The sequence below is a fragment of the Struthio camelus genome, chromosome 18 (assembly GCF_040807025.1).
Source record: "Struthio camelus isolate bStrCam1 chromosome 18, bStrCam1.hap1, whole genome shotgun sequence".
In the NCBI taxonomy this organism is placed as follows: Eukaryota; Metazoa; Chordata; class Aves; order Struthioniformes; family Struthionidae; genus Struthio; species Struthio camelus.
Genome location: NC_090959.1, coordinates 10,599,343 through 10,612,095, shown reverse-complemented (window position 1 = coordinate 10,612,095; position 12,753 = coordinate 10,599,343). Strand labels below are relative to the sequence as shown.

At 41.7% G+C, this 12,753-nt stretch overlaps 1 long non-coding RNA gene across 2 annotated transcripts; it reads right to left on the bottom strand.

The window, feature by feature from the left end:
• Positions 1-457: 457 nt before the first annotated feature.
• Positions 458-7,768, bottom strand: LOC104150039 (uncharacterized). 2 transcript variants are annotated; one of them, XR_011135297.1, is made up of 3 exons: positions 7,622-7,768; positions 4,175-4,476; positions 458-1,645 (listed from the first exon to the last, which is right to left on the bottom strand). It is a non-coding gene; the product is annotated as an uncharacterized lncRNA (long non-coding RNA). The 2 variants fall into 2 exon arrangements; XR_695474.2 differs by having other exon boundaries at positions 4,342-4,476.
• Between the last annotated feature and the right edge of the window lie 4,985 nt (positions 7,769-12,753).

Genomic DNA, 12,753 nt, shown 5'->3' with positions numbered 1-12,753 from the left:
TATTGTATTTTCAGTTTTCTTTCCCACTCTTCTTTGAACAGGACTATTGATTCACATGGATGCAATAAATCCGTTTCAAAAGAATATGGTTTCTGTTTCAGATCAAATCAGAATACTGAGCCGGTTCAACAGTCTTAAAAGCTATGGTTAGAATCACTGGGCAGAACTCTGTTTTTATTGGGTCAAATTTTGCTTATAGATTTAATGAAACTTGCTTGGTATGAAATGGAACAGAATTTAGCCTTTAACATTTACGCTTTTGTAATAACTCTTAGCAATTAGTACTTAAATAGCAGTAGCAATATGCCCACTCTGTTAGTTACTGTGAAACCTTCAGGCATTTTCAAACTTTTAACACAGGAGAATTTTCCTACAAAAAATAATTTTGTAGCTTTGAAGGACGGAATAAAAATTTAAATAAAATACTAAAAATACCTTTCCGTGCAGAAAACCAGTGTTATTTATTTCAAGCCATCCCATGTCCAAAATCTGTATTAATGAAGGCTAATGCCAGGACAGCTTTTTTTTGCCGTCCTCAGAGGTGAAGTATTCTAGATGGGCAAACTTGGCATTCATAACGTTTTTGAAAACATTTGCATTGGAGAAACTCATTAAACCTGCAAAAACCCATTAGCACAGTCTCTCTCAAATAGTTATAGTAGTACTTCCTTCACTGAATACTTCTTCAAGCATGAAATACCTTAAGTCTACACCTATCACCCCATATGAGGTTTATGCTAGTGTCAGTGCATTAATTCAATGCAATGTTACTCCCAGACTTAGAATCAGGACCCTTGATTTGTTTAAACACTAACCTACATACGAAGTTTTACCTGTCCTCTCCCCAGACTAGAAGAATAACACTTCTTTTCTGCTAGCACAGCTCACAATGTGCTTTTTTTCCTGTCTGGTTTTTCTCAATTTATATATGTGAGGCCTTATTAAGTAGTTTATAATGATTAATGAAAGATGCTTCGATGACATTTTCCCCTCTTGTCTCATTAATCCCAGATACATCAGTTAGGCATGTACTTAAAATATTAAACACAGTGATCCACTGAAGCCAGCAAACCTGCAAGTGTAAACAGAGGCGTATGGTAAATAATTAGCTGAAATAGGACCTACATGATTTGACCGATACTACAAAAGCCGTTTCTGGTAAAACTGGGATGCGAACCTAGCTTTTTGCAGCATCCCAGACTGGTATTTTAACCTTGTCTTGATTTCAGCTACCTTTCGTCTTTGATTTCTGCAACCTTTTTGGTAGGATATCTCCTGCTAAAGTTCTTGAAGTGTTTATTCACGCAGCACGCAGTGAGATGGATGGCAAGTTATTCACAGATTTTGAAGATGACCATTGTGCTTCCATGAAGCGTGTTGATTCCTCTCCCCACTGTACAGCTAGGGACTGCGTGATGGAAGGAGACATTCAATGATTCAATGAAGTCCACACAGCGGCAGCAATTGCCTCTTTAAAGCAAGTTTTCTTTTTTTACAAAGAAAAAGAAAGTTGTAGTTTGCCATCTGCCCTCTTCTGCCAGAATTCATTCTGCGACTTCATTTTGACTCCAGCTCCCTGTGTCCCGACGCAATCTCGGAAAGCAGGACAAGCAAATCCATAGGCAACAGCATACAGCAATATGTGCTATAAGCAGGAAGCAGTTGTTAATCATTAATGCATCAGCAAGACACCAGGCCCGATGCTCTGTGGTTCAGAAAAGATGTTCATTCCCTTTCACTTTTATTCCCCACAAGCATCTTCTTTTCTTTCCTCCTCTTCCTACCTCTACCTACAGATAATGCTTTCAAAGCAATAAATTCAGGGTAGGTGTTTTAACTTATCATTTACAAGGGCTGATAAATTGGGGCATCATCATTTGCAGATGCAAAAGGTTCCACAACAGAAACGTAGGCTTGGATTTGGCATTTGAACCTGCCATGCTGAACTGTGTCTAATTTCTATTTTATATGGTGCATTACTTGAAGTTACTTAGGCTCCCCTCAGCCTTTAGAGCTGAGAGTTTTGTGGGTCAGTGAATGGCTGAATTCAGAGAGCCAATTCCTTTTCCTTACTGCAATGTGCCTTAACATGGGAAGGGATTTTCAGCTCTGAAAAGCAGACAGGAGCTGGAGATAGGAACCACACAGCTCTATTACTAAGGGAAGCTGAATGTTTTCATTCAAACGTGGATGTTTAGCTATTCTGTTCTTTGCTCTAAAGCAATAAATATGTGCTTTTCGCAACCTGAGGATAGAAAACTGCCAAACGCGGAATTTCACGTTTTGATACAAAGTTGGAACAACACGGAAGCTATCTAAGGATCAGAAAAACAGTGCAAGCTGAGTCCTACAAAACCTGTTTGCTTCTCTCTTTAGAATTTGCCTCTTAAGAAAAAATATACAGTCTACTAACAAAACTATGATTTTACTCTATTCGGAAAGAGTCACATCTTAGTAGGGAAGGGAGCTTTTTTTTTTTTTTTTTTTTTTGTCACACAGCAACACCACCAAAGCCAGGCGCCCCTTCCGACCTGGCACCCTGCTGGCAGGGGTGTTATGTGGAACAGAGCAAACGCAGCTTGAAACACAAGCATCCAGACAGAGATGGAAAAAAACTGGTTTTGACTTGTAAACTGAATACATTTGATACAGAAGTGGTAACTGGAGAATAACAGTCAGAGCCTAGCGTTGCTGCTTCTACATTCAGTGTTATGACCATAACTATCTTAAAAAAAAAGTTTCGTTTTTTTATAAAGATTTGGCACTTTGAGAGAAAGGTCTGAAGGAAAATCATTCAGAACTGCAGTCCAAACTCTCAGGCCTGGGCTTGAGCTCTATGGTTCAAACACCAAGACAGGTATGAGACCTTATATTAAAAACTAGAGATTTTCAAACTTTCCTTGTGGTTTTGTGGGCTCACCTGAAGATATCTGGAAAGGGATCTAATTTCAGAGACGGTGTTCAACACTTCCCAACAGCCAGTTTTTCTGTACCATTGCAGCAAGCAATAAACACGGGGAAGATTTATCTCCATGAGGATGCAGTGAGGTTCTCTGATTTGGGACTATTCCCTGCCCAAGTGCCCTTCGCGCTCTCTCAGCGATTCGGCAGATCACGTCGACAGGTTTGGAAAGCACTATTTCATGGTATTGCTAATAGTCCTATATCAAAAGACACAACCCCGTAGCTCTCCTAGGTAAAGGGAGACAGAACTGTTTCTCAGCCCCCCCAAAATGCTTCTCCTCGTTTGGTGAGAAACCAAAAGGTATCAGTCGCTGGAAGCTGCCCTGAAGGGGAAGAGGAATTGGCTTTCCTAATTCAGAGAAAAAGTTTCTTAGCAGTTGCCTTCCAGTGAAGACTGAAACTACTGATAAAACAAAACATATTAAATCACTGACTTTATAGAGTTATGCCTATAGGGAGTACAACACACCGACTTTTGGCTGAAAATATCAGTATTTCTTTTTTTATCTGAAAGAGACAGAGGGAAAAGGGTGTTTCAAGAAAATATTTTCCTATGCACTGGCAATTTAATTCCTTGACGTGCAGATGTAAGAAGAGATAAGAAGGATTAGGTGCAGGGAGATCATTTTAGCTGCGCAGTCGCCATTTCCACCCCCATCTCCTAAGTAGGCTGAATTACAAAATCTCACGCTTGTTGTAAATTTTAACCTTCTGTTTTTTCTGCCACTCTCTGTAGCACATAGGAGCATTTTCATGTGTGCAATTCTTAAATGTCAGTATAATGGAAAGCAGATGAGTCTTTTATGATAGCAATTTTTCACTCACTTTTCTTGCTAAAACTATGCAGCAGGAATAAAAAAAAAGATACAGGGAAAAATTGTGGCTTAAATGAGACACTGCGCTAATTCGCATTGCTTTTACCAGGTGAGCCACATAAAAATGTTAAGATATCAACCTCCTTTCAGACTGCTCTGATGCAAACAGCAGTTATGAAGCTGAATGATGATTCCTTGGTAGCATTGCCTACCCTTTCTGCTAGTCGAGCTTTCTTATGCACTCAGTTATGTGGTGTCATTACATGCTAGAGCACTCTTGGTGTATTGCACAAGGTACTTCACATAAGTGACAGTACACGCCAGACAGTGATACATCCCTGGGTATAATGGCATGAAGCGTAAGCAATTTTTATCCTATTCCGCCTCCTACCTACCTTCCGTAGCTTGGTATCTAGCACTTGCACAGCCTGCAGAAGGAGCTGAAGATTTAATGAGCATTTGAAAGTTAAATAATTTATAGATGTGACTGTTCTGAATCCTCTGTTTGCAGTAAGCCAAAAAAAGATATGTCTCCGTACGCAGATGAAGCTGAACCACTAACCACTTATCCGAAAACGTCTTCAGAAAAGTATGGGAAATGCCAGTTGCTCCAGATATGCACCACATTTAGGAAGGTCAAATCCACTGTCTGAGGATATGTTGTTGCATGTATAAATGGATGAAGATATCCACAAATCTGAAGAGAGTATAAAACAGCATTTAAAAGGTGGACTCAAACTGATTTAAAATAGACAACAAAAACAGGCAATTCCTTGTCCAGTATGATACTTAAGATGGTTCCTATGAAAATAAATCAAAGTAACTTCATTTTAGAGTATAGTATCACAGTGTCGTTCAACTGAACCACAGCAAAGCCTTATGGTACTTCTCATGTGGGGCTGAAGCCAGCATAGGACTCCGTCTTTAAAGGGAGCATATAAGTAATTCAATCAAAAGCAAACAACAAAACCCTATAAAGCCTGGTACTGTCAACTTAGCTCTGATCGCAGCAAAACACAAAGCAAGCTACTCAATAGGCCAGGCGCATTTTTGCAAGCATCATCTGTGATACTTTTCCTCTGGATGGACTAAGGATCCACTCTTTTCATGGATTTGAGCTCAATTGCCCGGGGACAGGTGCCCATGGGGAGGGAGTTTGAAGTGAGCATCGTCTTCATGTGAGAAGGCCTCTCCTGTTCATCTTAGGAGGTGAGATGCAGATGGTAATTAGAGCTGTCAGGATTTCGGGAGCTAAACTTATCTGAAAGTTCATGGAACCTGCCTCAGGTAGTTACATTCGTTGTCAGTAAAATCGGGAACTGGCTCCCAAGTCACCACGAGTAACCTTTTAAAACATAACAGAGAAGCCAAGACTGTTTTGCTGAATCAAAGCAAGAGACCCGTAAGTATCCGGGCCTTAAGTGTTTCCTTAGCTGATAAAAATCATCTCCAATTTTCTGACTGTTCCAGGGCAAGACTTCTTCAGCCAAGGAACATGCACGCAGCCTAAGCCTGAATTTGTGGATGTTTAACAGCTGTTAGGAGTAGACCTAACCTGGTCATAAGCTGTTCATACCTTGTCCTGGAGCTCACTAGGCTTTGATCAAAGAATATAAGACTACTGCTTAAGGGATATCTAGTCTGTATAAGACATGAAGTCAGAGATAGCTGATGCTGATTAAAATGTGACTCCTAAATCTCTAACTGGCAAGAACTAGCTCTCCTCGATTCTAGCTCAAAAACAAACAAACCAACCAACCACATACACACACTCAAGCACCAGTAATGCATCAGTCCTTGGTGTTGTTCCGTTCTCCTCACTGGGCTGCCAGACTTGCTGCTGCATGAGCTGAAAACAGCCTAGATTGCTGCTGCAGCACCCAAAGGGACTTCAGCTACCAGTTTCGTCGCTGCCACGCAAACGCTGCATCCAAACAGATGTACACGCATTGCAGGCCTAGAAAATAGGATCTTTATAGTTTAGGTGAGTTCTGAACGAAAAGTAACAGAATCTGGATTTGAACCTGGGATCCCAGCCTGCCCTGTTCACCCTCACTCACTCAAGATTTTACAGTGCTGAGCATTCTTGTTTTGCCCAATTCATGCAGCAATGTTTGGTGAAATGATACAAAATTCATCCTCAGTTTTTCTACACGCCTAGAAAGATATTTGTCAAGATATTTCAGGAAAAAACAGACTGCCACCTCTGCCTGGCAACACTCACATCACACAGGGGCAAATCGTGTTCAGTTACAGAGAGGACAACTGCAGGGCTTCTCCTTTCTATGGACTCGTGCTTGCAGAAATCACGTTTTAGTTGCAGCAGCCCTTTCTGCTCCTTCCAACCTAGGTAGCCCAGGCCCACGCTACAGCAGGACCCCGGGAGAGATACTGAGATCTTTCTCCTAGCTCTTGGATATACCTGGCACGTATCTTGTTGCTCTCCAACATACAGAAACTTTGCTCTGAGATTCATAGGTTCAGCACGGTGATGGTGATATCCTTAGACAAACTCTCTCATAATGAGGTTATGGGATGTGGATGAATTCTGCTGTTCCCCCCTGGACTCTTTAACTAAATATAGTCTCGACTGTCTCCTGCCACTGCTCCAAGGTCTTCATAAACTCTTCCTTAGATGGACTAAACAGACAATCATGAAACTATTAAGGCTATATTCATTTCCTCTAAGGCCTGCCACTTTCCTTGTTGTTTAATCAGTTATTAAATAATCCTCATGCTTTCCTATGTTCTGTTTGCTCTAAAGAGCTTATGAAACCTCTCTATAGGGTAGCTTAACCCTTTAGCTAATGACCTAATAGAACTGTTATGAAAAATCTCCCTTTAACAAATTTAACACATCAGCAATGATATTTCAGACTTCCTGGGAGAACAGGACTCTTCCTATCACATTGTAATTTGAAGACAGCTGTCAAATAAATGTCAGAAAGTTGAATAGATTATCTGCCCAATATAGCAAGTTTTTAATTTACCCTGCTTTGTTTATGAATAAGATCTTTACAGTGCTGAGCCGCCTAAAGGAGACGCATTATTCAACCACTCAACTGGAACAAAACAACAGACAGTTCAAATTAATTCTATAAAAAGGCAGACTAAATTGTGCTGTTTGCAATGCAAATATGATTTCAGACTTCATTAGCATTTTCTTTAAGCTCCAGTGCCTCAGTAGTAGGATCAAGTGATGCTTCCCAATCTCCTAGATGTTTTGTCAAGTGCTCGGGGTACTTCCTAGTTGCTTGCTAGGTCAGCGAGGACCACAGAGGATGCAAGAAGCATTGAATGGGAACTGTTGTAGCAAGTGTGGAGATGTTTTTGTGGACTTGTTTACTTTATCTGCACAAATGGAAAAGCTTTCCCTTGTAGACAGGCCCTCCAAGGATGGTTGCAGGATATTAAAATACTAGTGTTCTGACAAAGTGGTCCACTAGAGGTCCCTCTCAACTCAAAATGATCTAAGCCTGCGTTCAGTTGAACATGCTAAAATGCAAATGAAAACATGCCCAAATTGTGCACACAGACTGGATACATAGATGCATACGCTAAATTTAGCATATGCAAATATGTATCTGAGCTGTATGCCCAATGACTGCAGGGGTAGGAACAAATCAGTTAATTGGCTAAGGCCAAAGCAGCTACAAAGCGGCCAGATCACCCGTCATTGACCAGTCCCTGTACCTAATTGCAATAGCTGTATGCACAGTTGAATAAACACCTTTTAGCAAATCAGGCTCTGAACCATTGAAAAAGAAAGCTGAACGCCTGGTGTCACCCTCAAATTAAAAATCTTACTTCAAATTAAATCTTGCTTCGAATTAAAATCTTACCTTGGGCTCACTGAGCAGTTTGCCAAGGTTCAGCATGGGGCTGATAGGAACCCATATGGCATTCAGGATTCGGCTGTGAAACTGGGTGCAAATAGTGCGTCTATCAGGAGTCAGACACTGGCAGGAAGTGAGACGTGAAAATCAAGCTCTGCTCACGCTCCCAGAATAGCTAGAAGTGAGTAGAAAGATAACTGATGTCACCAGTTACCTAGCTAAAGCAGAAGGTCTTTTCAGTAATGCTTATGCTGAAGCACACAATTAAAAAGTAGGTTGCATAGCATAGTGGAAACATTTCTGGGAGACCAAAAAATCTGAATGGGGGGGAAAAAAACACGGATTATGCACAAAGATAAATATGTGCCCTTAGATGGTGTGCTGGACTTGGATCAGCAGCACTGGAGATCAGCCAGTTTGGAAGCTGATGCCTTTTAACTATTTACTCTTTGGTCATTTTTTCCACAGACGAGCAGCGCAAAACCAAGAGAGCAAGGGCTGTGTGTTGCAGAGGACCGGCGTGGAGGGCTGCTGCGAACACACGGCGCTCACTCACTGCCTTTCTCAGACCAGTTTAAATCTTGCTCTGGTAGAGCACAACAATCTTACGCAGTTCCTGCTTCGCTCTCTGAGTCACAATTTTTTATTTTATTGACAACAGCAAGTTTTCAACCTTCCCAGCACTGCAAAGCCAGCACGGCAGACTGATCGCTGGTGCTGCTCGCCCCACGTGCGTCACCAGAAGGCTCAGCACAGCTCCTGCTGCCGGCAGCTTTTTCAGAGGAGTGGCAGATGCAGACAAACAAATACCAGCTGGCAGGAAAATCAAGTCCTGATGTCTCATCTGGGGCTTCATTTTTACCTTCCCATTTGTGAGGTCTCCTTGAAATCAACATGGGAGGCCTTCCAAAGCTACACACACGCCACCACTCTGAAAGCTTTCTGTAATCATGTTGTGTCTTGTGGACAGACATAAGTCATGAGCAAAAGCCAAAAAAGCTTTAAAATTATCTAAGTAATCATCATATTACCATGAGTGCTGCCTAAACCATTCCCACAACTCACTTTGGCATTTTACACATAAGGGTAAGATACATTAAAGAGACCAGATCTGGCCAAGCTACCTTAGTTTATAAGTAGGGACACGGGAGGAGAAAAATGAAACAATACTTAGGGTCAGCTGTAAATGATCCAGCAATTTAGGGAAAGGGAAGGGAGGAGAAAGTAGGGAAAATGACTAAATATATGTATTTTTTCCATCTGGAAAATATTTGTCTACCTTGAAAACTAAACACCCAGACCAAAAAACAGGAACATCCAAAATAGAAAAACTCAGGTTTCTGTGGTTTTGGATTAAAAATTTCCTTCCCCCTTGCCTTCTATTTTCATCGCATTTATCTGGCCTATTCAAGTAAACTATGCCCATAGGACCCAGAGTCCCAGGGAGTTTGTAAAACTAGGGTTACAAATCCAGCTGTAGCCTGGGACATATTCTGTGCGTGGTTTTAGGCAGAGCCTCTGACTTCTGCAGGATCCTCTGTATCAGAAATACCCACTGCCTTTCCATATCTTGGCAATAGCATACCATAACTTCCTGCTTAACGTCTAGATGACTTTGTATCCCAAGTAGAGGAACACCGTACCTCAGAGTCAAAACAAAAGAAATAGTAGGAACAGAGAAGGGCAAAGGCCAGAAGTTCATCAGTTTTGGAGCTTTGTCTGCAATAACTCAGGAAGAACGTCATAGAGGGAAGAAACCTATTAAGCTGAGCTGACCTGAGCAAAGCCCAGTATCTCAAGGCAGAAAACGAAAAAAGAATAAGGGAATTGTTCCATACTGCGACAGCAGCCCCTGGAATTGGAGGTGAGAGGGTGCGAGGCCTGCTGCAAATGCTGGAGGACTGGGGAATTCAGTAGGTGCTGATCTACCGCACAAAATCCTTAAGGTGGCTGTCTGATAGAAATAAGGTTTCTCCTGTACCGGTTATAACTTCCATAAAGTACTAACACACGCAACTTCTCCATGAAGTCCCATGGAAGCAGGTCACAATCTTCTTGTCAAATCTTATCTCAAAGGCACTATACATATATTTATTTCTATCAACTTATATAGCCTCCGTCACCATAGTAACTTATCCGTCTGTTAGTACTACAAGATATCTTCTTTTATTCAAGAAGGGTAAAATACAGTTTTCTGCTATTAGCGCTCAAGGTTACTGCACCGTTCTCGCAAGTAATTTTATGAGCACCTCATAGCTTGACAAATTCTGTGCTACCAGTGATGCCTGCTGATTGCTTCGGCCTGGGGTAGGCGCTATGGAAAGAAGCTCCCCTCCAACAGGGTGTCAGAAATAAGACTGCACGGAAGCACAGAAAAGAGTAATGTGAATTCTTGCATTCTTTTCTATCTCATGCCAAATCAACTGCTCTAAATATTGATTTTTTTTTTAACGCTTAAACTAAAAAAAAAAAAGAGAGAGAGAGGATCTGAGTCCAAAGAGAGGCTGTGAGCACCACTTACTGCATGCAACCATTGAGAGCTGCAGCTCTGTGAATGTATTTTTGATTGTGTTTCTGTTCTTCATTATTAAAGATGGGCTGCAGTTGACCCATAGTTTTGCTGCAATCAGCTGAAACTCAATTACCATCACAGCACAAGCCACTTCTGATGCGGACTTTCAGACTGCCAGGAAGAAATACTATCGTATTTCTAGAGTGCTAATTTTCCCCAGTGTCAAATATAACTTGTTTGTTTACACAGTTTGGGAATTTTCTACAAAATTTCGTACAACTGAAAACTACGCTGTTAGTTTTACAGGGTATGGACAATTCAATGGAGCTGAATTTTCCCTTTTAGGAGAACATTTGACATTGACCAGGGCAACTACGTTGTAACTACATTCTTGCCTCACCAAGAGGGAAATCTGAGCTCAGCCCCTGCCCCCTAAAGCCCAGACAAACCCCAAGGCAAAGGCTAAGAGGGAAGAAATCACCATGAAGCTTTCCTCACTGAAATCTGCCCCCGTCTTTCTGCCACGGGAGGGAGTTTGGCACTGGCATCCTGCAGTAGAAGAAACCGCATGGGTCTACCCAAACCCTGCTGATACAAGCTCTCTTCTCTCCTGGCCTTCTCTCATCTGTTAGGTCAATCCCATGCTGACAGACCCACCAGTTTTCTTCTGAAACATCATGAGGTAGCAGCGGGCCAGGAAATAAAGCTTCCATTTTTGCCAGGCATTCAAAGTTGTGTGAGTGATATGAGTGTCATTCTGCCCCTCTCTTTTACTTCCCTCCCTCCAGCTTGTCGCTTTTCTTTGGCTTTGACCATGCAAAGAATTGGGAAATTTCTTTTTCCCTGAATATTAGATAAACTTCTCTGTGCATATAACTTTTGGTGGTTCCCTCCTTTGGAATTACATCCCAAAGCTGTTTGGGAGTAGAGAACGCAGGACAACTGAGATGAGGAGCGTTACAAGGATCTACAAGCCATTGTCTCCAGAGCTCTCGTACTGCATGAACATACTGAGCAACAGCAGTTCCAGATAAATGTGGTGGGTAGGTGCTGTGCCCTACCTCTTATTCTAGGCACTCTGCATCTGCTACTTGTATATATTGATGCCAAAATATACCAGGCTGGGAAAGAAGACAGATTTGTACGTCTATTCAAATTGAGCATGCAGCATATAAAAGCATAGTGAAGTGGGGAGAATGGTCAAATCAGATGATCAAGAAATGGACAGCAAAAGAAAAATAGAAGCCACTGTGTCTTTGTGTTTCTGGCCTTCTTCAGAGGTCATCAGTGAAGTCATATCTCCATTGGCAACATCACAATCGTCTCCACAGCAACAAAGTGATGCTGCAGAACACGGAGATGTCTATTTTTAAAAAGGTAGGAGGCAAACACAAATGTGGAGCACGTAGAGGTTGAACAGCCACACAAATCTACCGACTTCAATGGGAGGTGCACAAAAATACTCACTGAAGCCAAATCAGCTTTTGAAATCTTCTCTAAACGTAACATCTCCTGGATTCCTCATTACACCTAGCGGGCAGCGATAGCAAAGAACTCAAGAGGCAGCAAGATTATCGCACAGCTGGTATCACTGCCTGTCTTTCTAGATGCTCCTAAAGTCTACAAATCCAAGAGGGGCAGGTATCCAGCGAGGTACTGCACAGCTATGAATGAAGTGCCAAAGAGTATGTGACTCACATGGGCTAGCTTATGAAAGGATAAATGTAGACCTGTGTTTTACACAGCATTAAAGTGCCATTACTTTGAGGGGAGGAAGATCACTTACCCTAAAGAGAGTCTAAAAAGGATTTGCAAACCATAAAACTCAATGGGATTAAAATGAACGGAAGTTTGTTTTCAAAGTCTGATCTAGAGGTATCCAAAATACTGTAAGAAGCATTGTTGTTAATCTATTTGTTGCTAAAAATCCCAGGAAATTTCTCTTAGAATTTTATCATTCAATGTTATGAATACCTCTTAAGCTTAGCTGATCTTTGAAAGATTTCTGCCATTTTGGACTGAAGTCTTACCAGAAGAACTCTTAAGACATGAGTGAATGTGAAGACTCATTGGCTAACTTCGTCATAAACCTTTCTACGCACATCAGGACTCCAAGCTGGCTGAGAAAACCTTCTCTTTAGCTGTCAGGCTGGGGGACAGAGACAAAGACCTCCCTCTATTCATCCTTGAGAAAATATCCTTGATTTAAAGCATGAGCTGCAAAAAGCATTAATGTGGTGATCATCACTAAGACCGCAGTACCTTTGTCTGTAGTGCACTTAATTCTTGCATTTTGGAGACAATTCTCTCTAAGAACCATTTTGTCACAAGGCCCAGTATGGCTTCATACAAAAAGCAGAAGGGAACACACACAGCTCGCTCTCATTCTTCCTTGTTTGCCACTCCTGAATTCAAATATTCTTGTTCATGCATGAAGAGAGCAAGCAGGACCCTCGTAGCCAGCAAGTGCGTTGCTTGCTGTCACAGGTCCTCCCCACTGCATCTGACAGCACCCACTTACAGAGAGCCCAGTTGCTAGAAAAATAAAAGCTTGGGGTAAGAACAGATCTGGGCGAGTGCGTAATGACCTGCCACTCCTCCAAATCCCTTGCATCGTGTTCTAGAC